The sequence below is a fragment of the Cupressus sempervirens genome, chromosome 7 (genome assembly GCF_028749045.1).
Source record: "Cupressus sempervirens isolate cs-2001-9-10 chromosome 7, ASM2874904v1, whole genome shotgun sequence".
Lineage (NCBI taxonomy): Eukaryota > Viridiplantae > Streptophyta > Pinopsida > Cupressales > Cupressaceae > Cupressus > Cupressus sempervirens.
The window spans coordinates 393,668,476-393,682,729 of record NC_143124.1 but is presented as its reverse complement, the minus strand read 5'-3'; the positions used below and the strand labels follow the sequence as shown (position 1 = coordinate 393,682,729).

Below are 14,254 nucleotides of genomic sequence, written 5' to 3'. Positions count from 1 at the left end.
ACTCCTCATTGCTTGTTAATATGTACTTGTTATTTGGTTGTTTGTGAATCATGGATTAATACACATCATATTGCTTGAATTTCTGATTAATAAGGTTAGTACCCCTAACTTCTCTCTTAGATAATCAAAGGTATCCATCTACAAAAGTTTTATGAATATGTTATTGAAAATTACTTGTAACAATTGTTGTTTTGTCATTGATGTCAAATATACTAATGAGACATGTTGCTATCTAATCTAAATGTCATATCTATTTTGATTGATGAAGAGGATTTGAGAGATGTCTCATAATAAAAGAACCTAGAGGAAAGGTTGAGTTATGAAAAGAGAGTTACAATGGACATTTGATTAGTTAGACTTTGATAAACCAAAGTGATTGTTTATATCATGTTGATGCTCAAGTCTTTATAGTATACATCAGGATATATCATTAATGTAAATTTAACCAAGCAATAGAGTAAAAGACTAAGAAATGTTGAGTGATGCTATTGTCAACTAAGCCATAATATGTGCCAAGAAAATTTACTGTCAACCAAGCATCATTATTGACCAAGTAATAGTTGGTGTCGAGCTCTACAGTGGCAAAGTGATTAAGTGATGACCAAGTGTTAGAACTTAGTGATTGCCAAGTGAGTATTTTTGAATGTGTTTAAGGAATTATGATTTTCAATTGACTCAGTTGATTTCTTGGGATATTGAAACTGTGTTGAAGATAAGATTGATGAGTTAGATCATTTAATTCAAGGTGAGGATTAGGTATCAAACCTAAGTTCAAATTCGATGGATGAGAAGTTTCTAGAAAAGAAGGAAGATGGATAGATACAATGAACTTGAAGAACTAGATCGTAAACCCTAAGATCTATTATGAATATAGAAAATAAAAAATCTATAATTACCTATTTAAGGAGGCATAAAGTTAGTGAGAAAGTGTGTGAGCGAGAGAGTTAGAGTGAAGCAAGAGAAAGGAGATGCTTGCACAAATTTTGTTGAAAGTTGATAAGTGAATATGAGCTGAATGCTTAAGCTTGTTGGAAGGAGAAGATTGACTTGAAGGGTTTCCAAGAGAGTTAAGAGATAGAGCTGACAAGGAGGAACTTATCAGTGAATCAACATATGAACCAAACAGTGAACTAAACCTGCAAAAGTGAGTTGTAAACATATAGATGAAAACCATAATGTATTCCTTCTAATAATTGTAAACAATTTGTATTAAAATACTTTTAATCAAAGGTTGACCTAACAGTCTTTTGAAGGACTTAACAATCTATATAAATCCTTTAGCAAGGTGACATTCTAAAAGGAATGATCAAAATCATCTGACAAGGCCACTCCTAATAGGGTGATTAAATCCTATAACCAAGTCACATTTAATAATTTGTATTGTAACCTTTAATAGGGTTGGCTCCTAACAAAGTTCACTTCAAAAGAGTGAAAAAATGGTGACATATTGCTAGTATTTTTTCCCAAATTAGGTTTCCTCATAAAATCCTAGTGTCAAACTTGTATTAAATGTTTTGTGATATTTTACATTTACATGTTTTACATTAAGCTAAGTATTAAGACAATGAACTACTAGTAATGTTGTTTATAAGTATTCAATAGAGACTGAGCTACAACAGGATAAGCATAATGATGAATGTTTAATGCTTGATTGTTAAAATGCTACTTATGGACCTTGAGTAACTGATTCAGTCCCCCTCTTAGTTATTCTAAATATTCCAAAAATTGGTATTAGAGCATCAATTCTTATAGAGAGAAGTTTGAAGGTACTTAAAGCTAAAGATCATGACTCACAAAAGGGAGGTACCAAAACTAAACAAGGAGAACTTTCCTCCATGGAAAACATTGATTTGGCTGCATATATCTAGTATCAGTGATGCTTTTCTAAAATTTGTGGACAATGAATATGTGAAGATAATTATTGGTCCTCTGACTACTCAACAATTGAAAGAAAAACATGAACACAATCAACAATGTTGGAAATTATTTCAGCACTAACTATGTTGAGTTTGATGATATAAAAGAATGTGATAATGCAAAATAGATGTGCGACAAACTAAAGACAATATACAAAGGAGATGACATTGTCTTGAGAGAAAAGTTAGAAAGCCTAAGAGGTAAATTTGATGACATGAGAATGTTGGAAGGTGAGAATATAGTACAATACTTCAGAGGAATCAAGGAAGTTGTCAATGCTATTCAAGGTGCAAATTGAACAATTGAAGATGAAATAGTAATAAGAAAGGTATTGAGGACTCTACTCCCTATATATGCCATTAGAGTTTCTGCAATACAAGAATTGAGATGTACCCCAGGTAACACTTTGACTATGGAAGGTGTAATTGGTAGACTTACTGCTTTTGAGATGTCTAATTTTGATAACTACACACCTACTACTATTGAATCTGCATTGAAGTCACAATTGGTTATTAGCAAAAGAAAAGACAAACATGTGAAAAGTGATAATGACAATTATGATGATGAGGTTGATGAACTTTAAGAACTTATTCCAAGAGGATTTGGAAGAGGTAGTGGTAGATACAAAGGTAAACTACCTATTAGTTTTTTTTCATGCAACAAGGTTGGTCATGTTGCTATTAGCTGTCTTGAAAAGGAAGACACGAATGAAAGAAAGGAAAGGAAGTACAAAGGAAGAAGAGATGACCAGGATTACAAGAAGAAAAATGATGACAAAGGTAAGAAGTCTTTTTATATTTCAAAAGAAGAAACTAACACCAAATCTGAAATTAATGATGATGAAGTTGTCTATGTTGCTATGAAAAAAGATTCTTATAAATATGAGAAAGCTACATTAATTTCTTATGTAAAAAAGAGTGATAGATGGATAATTGACAATGGTTGCTCCAAATATATGACTGGTGATAATTTTTTTTTGAGGATATTGGACCATACAACGTGATGGGACTTAAAATTGCATTCTCGTTTTGAGTACCATTCCAAACTTTTGAGTCATTTTGAGCCCTATAAACACATTTAAATACATGTGTACCCAATTGTCATTTTAAGGTATCCGAGGTATTTTATGTTTCTAGCACCTTGAATTTATCCTATCCATGCATCCTATAATGATAAATTGTCATTGCGAGTAATTCTATGAAGTTTCATACCGAGTAATGCTTAAATCTATATTTTAGCTAGTGTCAAACATCGACAATAAGGTTAGTTTGCATTTGAATATCTTGCACCCGGTTATGTTTCATGACTCGCCACTTTGGAAGTTTTTAGTATGCATACTAGAGAACTTATGTTTCTATTTTCAAGTCATATTGATATATTTTGATTAAGTTCTAAATCCCTCAAAGTTGGTTACTTATCTCTGTCATGTTGATGCAAATTTCCTTGAATTCCAGGAGGCCCTGTTTGATCGATTATAACTTTGACCCAATTGAGCATATTGAGAAATTTCCTTTTGAATTGTTTTCTAGAGGTAATGCACTTTCTATGTTCCGTATTTGAGCCTATGAAAAATCCATTTGATCAGTTTTCGAATGCAATTTCTAAAATTTTACTGGTGTCAAAGTGTAGATTGATTAGTACCCCTATTTGGGATGTCATAACCTCTGAATCTGTGATTTTTTAAACCAAATGGGTTGTACCACTATGTTCCACTCTAAAAATTCTTCAAGTTTACTAGTTTTCAAACCTTGATGAATCTGCTTGCACACTTTCCTAGCTCCATTCTATTTGCAAAAACCACAACTTTGCTGATGTCCCCAATTCTGCAAATTTGAGAATCCCACATTGCACGCTTGCCAATTTTTCCTTGTTATTTATCATGAGCCTAAATCATATAATTATATTCCACTCATGAAAGTGAACTAACGTCCCCATTTTCAAGCCCTTAAGTATCCATTTGACCTATTTTCGAAGCCAAAACTGAATGCACTTTCTTGTTTTCTAACATATTTGTTTGCAAATAGTTTTTTAGCTGAGCTAATTTGATGGTCAATATCTTTTGACTCCGATGTTTTCATGAGACAAGATCTGATAGGGTGAAGGAATGTGGAACAAAGTACTAGCATGTCATCTTTCAGAGCTTGATTATATGTTTCAGCCAATTTTTAAGGCCAGTCAGAGGACCCCTTGGCACAAAAATCATAGTTTGTGAAAATAGGGTAAATGTGTTTTAAAAGATGATTCAATGCTCCAATTTGATTCCAATTAGTGTCAGATGTTCATTTGATTAGTTTGGGATGTTAGGTGTTTCAATTTGAATTTTTTTTTAGTCGGACCCACTTTGGGGGCCCGACTAACTTCATGAGATTGGTAAAGCCTTGGGAGATTGAATTTTTTTTAAAAGGGATCATAATGGCTATTATAATTATAAGTTTTCAATATGATTTTTATCAATCGAGATCAAATAAGTGTATGGATATATACATCATCAGTACAATCCAAATGAAATTTATGTTTTTCAAAGAAAGTGGATCACATTAGTTTCCTGATATGATTTTGGAGTGAAACATATAAAATATGAAGATTTGCTGAAATGCATTGGAGAAGAAAGCGGGGGGGGGGGGGGGGGGGGGGGCGGGGCGGGGCAGGGGAGCCGGGGGGCGTTCTCTTACCCATTCTGAGGTTTAAGTAAAGTAAATAGGAAAGCCATGTGAGTGTGATTGTGGAGATATGTAGTTTAGACCATCAACAAGTAGATGTACTAATGGCCCATTTGAAATCAATCTCAAAGGATCAAAAGAAAATGAAAATATGAATGTGCAATGAAAAGTGAAGATTGAATATAAACAAAGATTGGAGTCATATTTGTAAAAGGGCGGAATTGATTTCTTTCACCCGTCCTTTTATGTTTTGTTGTCTGTGTTTGAGATGATTTTGAGGAGGGGAGGGGACGACATGACCACCTATGAGAAACTTTCTTCACCACACCACAAGCTACTCCTCTGCATTGACATGAACTGCTCACCCTGTTTGCAAAGCTCGCAGCGAAAGAGGTGAGGAACAGGGATGCCATGTGAAGTGGAATAGTGTTGCAGTTGCAAGTTCAACGATAGTAGATTTGAAGAAAGAGATGTATACAATGCAAAGGCTCATGTCCGACAAATCCAGTGGCCATGTAGCTCATGAGGGGATTATTTTTGAATGCAAATATGGAGAGAAGCACTGTTCTAGTGCAAAGGAGGTACAACACCAGAAAAAGAAGGAAGTGGAGTTGTTCATACCAAAAGATCTGCATGAGTGTAATTGTTGTGAGCGCCGTCAAGTAGGGAGATCTCAAGTTTGAGGGAGGTTTTACTCAAAGTTTGATTCAATGTTTTCTCCCCATTGTAATGATGCAAGAAGATACAATAATTTCTGGCCTTAATGTGATCCAAGATATGGATAGGGTCAGCGTGAACTCTTTCCCGAATGAATAAAATTCTCAGATAATTGCTCCAATAATTTTCAAATCACCAATTATTTTCAAAATCGGGCCACCTGGATCAAAGTCTACCAAGGAAAAATGTGAAAGATGTTTTCAACACAAGCCCGTGAATGGTCTTGTTTGTTTTCTTGAAACCTGGGTTATTTTTAGTTGAGTAGAATCAAGAACTCACCTTTGGTTTTGAAAGCAATGGGTACATTTTCATTTGGGTGATGATAATTTCCTGTGGTTTACCTCCATCCGAGTCATTTCCGCCTAAATTCTTAGGAGAATAGTGTGAAGTGTTCCTTCAATGGAAAGTGAAGATGCAATTATATGTTGGCTGAAGGCTCAGAGAAAATTTTTGTTTAACAATAAGAAAGAGCGCTCACCTTTATAGTTGAGTTTAAGAGAATTGCTGTTCTGATGCCACAACCTCACGGTAAGGGCCGCAACTGTACCCAGATTGCCAGTTGAAAAAGAGAATCAATATTTTGAACGAAACCATAGTTCAAAGAAGATAGTGATAACGTCAACAAATGGACAGGTGGCACCCAGTCGTATGCTTGCAGAGATAACCACGTAGTCAAGCTGAAGTTGAGCCATGACACGAGCGATAGTCAATTAGCCCCTGGTCGCCAGGTTGCGACGTCAACTACTAGGGTCAAAAAGTTGTGGCAACTGCATGAAATGTCTTATTTTGCCCAGTCACACATGTTAACCATAGTTAATGGGGTGGGGTGTGACATTACAGATTGCCTTGTTTTGCTCGTTCACCGAGGTTAAGGTAGAGTTAAGGGTTAAGCTCATGAATTCGTGAGGGGACAACATGTGGTGGAGCCTACTAACAAGGTAGTGTTGAAATGGCAAAATTTGTCCTATGGGACGTTGACACACGACACTCGATTAGCAATCAACATAGGGTTGACCCATATTAGGAGGCCAAAATATGAAATAATATAAAATTGATATTTTATTGTTTTTCTCAAAATTTTGAACATACAAGCTCTAAAATGAAAAATTTAAATGTTTTAAGGAATTTTCTATAGTTTGAATTATAGGGTTTTAAAAAAAAATTATTTTATACTCTATTCATTAGTTGGGCCTAGAAATTTCAAACGGGGGTGATTTTTGTCAAAAATATGCAGTGTAATATACTGTCAAAATCGAGAGAACCTGAAATTTTTATTTCTATAGTTAGATTTTGTACCGGTCTTCAATGGCAGAAGCTACAGGTAGTTTTGTGTTTCTAGGGTATCCTCAATATTTTTGCAGATTTGTTGTTTTAGAGGGAATAATATTAGATTGTAATCAATTTAAGATAAGATCATATCCACTTGAGCTCAGTTGCAAGTGATAATGGTTTATTGGCAAAGGTAGTTGCAGATTCATGGCAAGAGCAGTAGAAGACAACCAAGATACAATTGGTGGCTCTGTACTTTTGGATACATATTAGATTTTCCTTCAGAGGAGGGCTTTCTCATGTATTCTAGGAAGATATTACAAACATTCTGAAACATTATTGGTGAGATTTGATTGCTGGTAGATGAGGGATGGGATAAGTTCTACAATAGCAAAAGGAAAATTTCCAGCTATACACTTGGCAATAGAAGATTCAATCCAGGAGCCTCTTCCTTGTCTATATATCTTTCTTGTTTCCTAATTGTAAGGGTTCCAATTCCAAAGAATTTTTTGCAACTGTGATGCCATGGTTGGTTCGAGTTTATGACTATGATAGCATTCCTCAACATATTTCCTCTGTTATGAACAACAATGTTGTGTTTTTGAAACATTTATTTATATAGTCATTTTGTTGTGTATCCTTTGAGTTTTGCATATACATGATGTATTGATTTCAAGAAATTGAATACGTTTCATTGACAGTTTCATTCTGAAGTTTATCTCCTTTTTGTGGGTTTGTAGTTTTCTTTTGACTATGCCCAAAGTGCATACTGTCTAGTTGCAGCTTGTTATTGAAGTTGTATGTCATTGTGTGTCTTGCTATTGGGTCAAAGACCTAATTAATTTTCTTGATATTGTATTGATAGAATTGCAAGGATTATATGAGGATCTGATAAGTACAAATTTTGTTTGAAAACAAATGTCTATTTGCAAGGTAGATAGATAGATTAGATATCTAAGTATATTTGGATATCCGTGTGTATGTTTTGATGTAGTTTATGCCCAATGGATAAGGGACTGATCAATTTGGAGATTACATGTTTTTGCTGTTGCATACTTGGGTTATGCTGATTCAATCTTTAGTCGAATATCTTTCCCATTTATGTTTAAGAGTTGGAAAGAGTTACCCTCACTTAGTTTATCAGATTCATGTGCCCTATTATTAGCTATTTCATGTCCATGAATGTTTTCATAAACATAGAATATTCATGGGTTTTAATCTCTTTTATAGATTTAGTTATATGCCTTTACACTGGTATCATATAAAGAATTTGAGGTCCACCTACCTAGGTCTTGCAGAGCATGAAGTGAAGGAGATTAAATAGCCTTATAGTTGGCCTTGGTGTCTGAATGGGTGCATTGAACATGAGAATTATCCACCCTTAGGTATATTCGTTCTTATCACTAGTTTGTTAAAAATTTGTTAATTCATGAGCGAACAATATGGCGACTTTGTTGGGGATGTATTAAATCTAAAAGGTGATTCAATATGGTTACAAGAAAGGCATGTGTACAGTTTTTTATCAGCAACAAGGTTATGTTGAAGTTTCATGCGTCCCAATTGTGTTTTATCCAAGACAACAGTAGCTTTGAAGGTTGAACAAAGATTGCCTTGTTACTAGTGTTTTCATTATTAGTCAGTTCAGCTAAGAAGTGTTTTCAAAGTCTTGTAGTGTTCAGAGTCAAGAATGGACAGTAGGGTTTGTTCTCTTTTTCTAGTTCAAATTTTTCAAGTGAAAAGTTATGTTTTATTCTCATGTTTGTGAGTGGCAACTCTATATCTCTGTACCAGTATATCCTAGTTGATTTCATGTTGTAAATTTTTAAAGACTTTCAGTTTGTTTGGGCATATCTAAAGCTCTTGACAATTGTTCTTGGAAAGAACTCTTGATTCTTGATTTATAGTTTGAGTTATGTAACATTTGCTATTACAAGAAATATGAATGTTTAAAAGTGAATCACAGCTATGGTTTATTTTTCCTCTTCAAGGAGGTGGCATCTCTATAAGGTTTTGATCAATGGTGTGAAAGAGTATAGTTTATACCTATGCCAAATTAGGAGAGGATAGTTTTGCATCAACACTAAAAGGTATTTTACATTTCATGAGTTTTCCTTTCATGAAAGTTAAATGAAAATAAATGTTTGCCTCTATGCGGTGATTATAAGCACTAAGGAAAGAGGTAGTTAGAAATTTTGTTTTGTTCCATTTTAAGATGGAGTCAAATCTCAGATCTGAGGTTAGTCTATCAAGTTTTGATAGTTTCAAACATTGATTAGTAATATTGCTATGTTGAACAAGAAAATCCACAATATGATTGTCAGTATAGTAAAATGGGCAATACAAAGTACTCAGGGTCTAAATGTTGAGCAATGTTATCTAAAGTTTAAATCAACAATCATGAAGATGCCTTTTTTCTTCAAGACCCAATGAACCTTCCTTGCCTAGTATTTTCCTAGATATTCTTGTGCCTGATTCAGTTAACTGGCCAACACCTCTAAGATTACAAGAGCTTTTGCAAGCTGAAGCATTCATTAACAAGATGGAAAGTAATGATGATATTGTTCATGTTATGTCTTCTAATGATAATGGGTGTGTTGAAAGTCAAGGTAGTAATGAATATAATGAATTGATAAACAATGATAATCTGTCTTCTGAATGTGAAGAGATGGATTCAACTTTTAGTGAATTGAATGATTGCAATCAACATGACGAAGATGAATATATAACTAAAAATGAGTCTTGTGATAGTGAGTATGAAGTTGAAGAGGTTTATAACAATAGTAGAAGTAATTCTTACTATGATGAAAATTAGTGTAGTGAAGCTTCTGATTTTTCAAATTTTACTACTAATGTTTTTGATACTATAAGTTCTTCATGTCATCTAGATAACAATCACAACTAAGAGGAGAATAATTGTGAGGTAGTCTTCTTGAGCCTTGATGAAATTTTAGCTTTGTTAGCTTGTCATTTTGATGAATATGTAAGTGCTTCTAAAGATTCTCATATTTTCCCTTATGTTGGTTCTTCATTTAGTCAAGTCACTTCCCCAATGTTTGATGTGGAAAATGATACAGAATCTGAACTATCTTTGTCAAGCTTTGGAGCTGCATATGATAGAACCTCAAATGTATGTGCACACGACGACTTGTTAGATGTAGGGGATGTGATTGAAGGGAAATTTTACACTAATTCAATTTCTTTTCATGTTGGTGCTAGTGCTGCAATATATTTTGATGTTTCATGTGATGAAAAGGAAAGTAGTGAGGGTTCTTTTTCTGATTCTAAAGTTTCCTTTTATGATGATAATTCTTGTAATGATAAGTTCAAGGTTCCCTCTAATATTTTGTTAGATGAAGATAATGATTATGATCAACATATTTTAGATCAACACTTTCAGGATAAGTTTTCAAACTTGGTGACTAATCAATTTTTTTCAGTGTGAAAAGGTTTTAGTGAGTGGTAAATCTAATTTGATGAGTAACATTACTACAAGTAGGCATGGATTAGATGTTATGTACTCCTTACACCCAGATACACAAGGTGAGTTGCATTTTCTTGACATGTGCAACTTTGTGAGCAAAGTGGAATATGAATACTTTGTGTTTCCTCTCGATAGCATGCATCCATCATATGTTTCATGATGGTTCTTAGTTTGGATTTTGAATTCAAGAGCATCTTGATATGCATTTTCATAGTGAGCAAGATGAAGAAAGTGATTCAAGTTTTTATATGCACTATGAGAATGATTTTGTTTCACCTAATCCGCTAATGAGAAATTTTGATGTGTGTGGTGCAACTGATGAAAATGTTACTTATAGCTTGCCTCAGAGAGATGTAAATGAAAATCATGTTTTCGATAGGGGTAAGAAGTTTTGAGAAGTTTTGGTGGCCCAGGGCCATCATCTTGTATAATTATAATAGGTTTTCCTTCTTTTAATAAGCTGTTCGAGATATGTTTTTTTGGAGTAGTCTTCTTCCTCCAAAGATCTAAATAATTTTCATTCCCAAAAGGGACATGCATCCTAGAACAAATCCATTGATGGAACTCAAAATTGCATTCCCATTTTGAGTACCATTCCAAACTTTTGAGTCATTTTAAGCCCTATTAGTGCATTTAAATGTATGTGTACCCCCCTGTCCTTTTAAGGTATAAGAGGTGTTTTATGTTTCTAGCACATTGAATTTAGCCTATCCATGTTTCTTATAATGATAAATTGTCATTCTGAGTCATTCTGTGAAGTTTCATATTGAGTAATGCTTAATTTTGCATTTTTACTGAAGTGTCAAACAATGACAAGAAGCCTATTTTGCATTTGAATATCTTGCACTCGGTTATGTTTCATGACTTTCTGCTTTGGGAGTGTCTAGTATGCATATTAAAAAACCTATGTTTCTAGTTTCAAGTTATTTCATTATGTTTTGATTAGGTTTTGAATCTCTCAAAGTTGGTTACATATCTCTGTCATGCTGAGGCAAATTGCCCTGAATTCTAGGAGGCCTTGTTTGATCGATTATAACTTTGAATGAGTTGACCATATTGAGAAATTTCATTTTGTATTGTTTTCTAGAGGTCACACACTTTCTATGTTCTAGATTTAAGACTACGATGAAATTTGTTTGATCAATTTTTGAACACAATTCCAAATACAATTTCTAAAATTTTAATGCTGTCATAAAGTACAGATTGATTAGTACCCCTATTCGGGATGTCATAACCCTAAATATATGATTGTCTAAACAAAATGGGTTGTGCCACTATGTTCCACTCTAAAAATTCTTCAAGTGTGCCAGTTTTTAAACCTTGACGAATCCATTTGCACCCTTTCCCAGCTCCATTCCATTTGCGAAAACCATAGTTCAACTGATGTCCCCAGTTCTACAAATTTGGGTACCCCGCTTTGCATGCTTGCCAAATTTTCCCTATTATTTTTCATGAGCCTAAATCAAAAAATTATATTCCTCTCATGACATTGAACTAATGCCCTAGTTTTCAAGCTCTCAAGTATCTGTTTGTCCTATTTTTGAAGCCGAAACTGAATGCACTTTCTTAGTTTCTGACATATTTGTTTGTAGGCTATTTTTTAAATAAGAAACTTTGATGGTCAATATATTTTGACCCCAATGTCATAACAAGACAAGATCTGGTAGGGTGAAGGAATGTAGAACAAAATACCAACATGTCATCTTTCAGGGCCTGGTTATCTATTCCAGTTAGTTTTTAAAGCCTGTCAGAGGACCCCATGGCACAAAAAATCATAGTTTGTGAAAATAGGGTAAATGAGTTTTAAATGATGATTCAATGCTCAAATTTGATTCTAGTCAATGTCAGATGTTCATTCGATTAGTTTGGGATGTCAAGTGTTTCAGTTTGATTTTTTTTTAGTCAGACCCAATTTGGGGGCCCAACTAACTTTATGAGATTGGTAAAGCCTTGGGAGATTGAAGAAATTTTAAAAGGGATTATAATGACTATTATCATTATAAGTTTTCAATATGTTTTTCATCAATCGAGATCAAATAAGTGTATGGATCTATACATCATCAGGACAATCCAAATGAAATTTATGTTTTTCAAAGAATGTGGATCACATTAGCTTCTCAATATGATTTTGGAGTGAAACATCTAAAATCTAAAGATTTAGTGAAATGCATCATACCAAATCTAGAGAGTTTACTTGTAGAGCCAATTATCCTCACCAGTCTTAAAGATACTCCCAACATTGGAGAAGGGGGAGTGGGTGGTCTCTTACCCATTCTGAAGTTTTAGTAAAGCAAATAGGAAAGCCATGGGAGTGTGATTATGGAGATGTATACTTTAGACCATCAAGAAGTGGACATGCTAATGGCCCATTTGAAATTGATCTCAAAGGATTAAAAGAAATTAAAAATATGGATGTCCAATGAAAAGAAAAGATTGAATATAAACAAAGATTGGAGTCACATTTTAAAAAATGGAGAATTGATTTGTTTCACCCATCCTTTTATGTTTTTTTCTGTGTTTGAGAGGATTTTGGAGAGAGGAGGGGATGACATGAAGTACATGTGAGAAGCTTTCTTCACAACACCATGAGCTACTCCTCTACACTGACTTGATCTACTTACCCTATTTGCAAATCTCGTAGTGAAAGAGGTGAGGAAGAAAAATAGTGCTGGAGTTGCAAGTTTAGAGATAGTAAAATTGGAGAAAGAGATGTATATAGTGCAAAGGGTCATTTTTGACAAATCTAGTTGCCATGTAGCTCGTGAGGGGCTTAATTTCAAATGCAGATATGGAGAGAAGTGTTGTTCTACTTTAGAGGAGGTAAAACACCAGTGGAAGATGGAAGTGGAGCTATTCATACCAAAAGATCTGCATGACTGTAATTTTTGTGAGCAGCACCAAGTAGGGAGGTCTTGAGTTTGAGGGAGGTTTTACTCAAAGTTTGAGTTGATGTTTTCTCCCCATTGTAATGATGCAAGAAGATACAAGAATTTCTAGTCTTAATGTGATCTAGGCTACTGACAGGTTCAACATAAACTCTTTCCTGAATGAATAAACTTCTCAGATAATTGCTCTACTAATTTTCAAATTGCCAATTAATTTCAAAACTGGGCCACCTGGATCAAAGTCTACCAAGGAAAAATGTGAAAGATTTTTTCAACGCAAGCCCATGAATGGTCTTGTTTGTTTTCTTGAAACATGGGTTATTTTAAGTTGGGCATAATCAAGAACTGATCTTTGGGTTTGAAACCAGCATCTACGTTTTCATTTGGGTGATGAGAATTGCTTGTGGTTTACCTCCATCCGATTCATTTCAACCTTAATTTGAAGGAGAATAGTGTGGAGTGTTCCTTCAAAGACAAGTGAAGGTGCATTAATATGTTGGTTGAAGGCTCAGAGCAAAATTTTGTTTAACAATGTGAAAACCTAATAACCCACATTCTTTGTATGGGGACAATTCAAACACTTTATAAGAAAGAGTGCTCACCTTTATAGTTGTCTTTAAGACAAGTGCTTTTTGAAGCCGTAACCTCATGCAAGGAGCCCCATCTGTACCCAGATTGCCAATTGGAGAGTAGAAGCAACATTTTGAATGAAATAGAAGTTGAAAGAAGATAGTGATGATGTTAGCAAATGGACAGGTGGTGTCTAGTCACATGCTCAGGTAGATAACCACACAGTCAAAATGAAAATGTGCGATGATGTGGGAATGGTCAGGTATCTACCAATCACTAGGTCATGACATAAAATGCTTGGGTCAAAAAGATGTTGCAACCCCTTGAAATGCCTTATTTCACTCAGTCACGCGCCTTAACCATGGTTAAGGGGATGGAGTTGTGACATTGTGGATTGCCTTGTTTTGTTTGGTCGCTAAGGTTAAGGAAGAGTTTAGGGTTAAGCTCTTAAACTTGTCAGGGGGTGACACATGGCGGGGCCTACTAATAGGGCATTGTTGAAATGGAAAAAATTGGCTAATGCAAAGTTTCCATGTGGCACCCAACTAGTAATCAATAGAGGGTTGACCCAGATTAGGAGGCCAAAATATGAAATAATCTAAAATTAATATTTTATTATTTTTCTCAAAATTTTGAACATACAAGCTCTAAAAAAAAAATTTAAATGTTTTAGGGAATTTTCTATAGTTTCAACTCTAGGGTTTTAATTTTTTTTTCATTTTATACTTTGTTCATCAATTGGGTCTTGAAATTTC

The 14,254-nt window shown here is 34.4% G+C and overlaps 1 pseudogene; it reads left to right on the top strand.

Annotated features, from left to right (window-relative positions):
- The first annotated feature begins 9,612 nt into the window (after positions 1–9,612).
- The window catches only part of LOC149547176 ((R)-mandelonitrile lyase-like), a 48,530-nt pseudogene continuing 43,888 nt past the window's right edge, over positions 9,613–14,254 (top strand).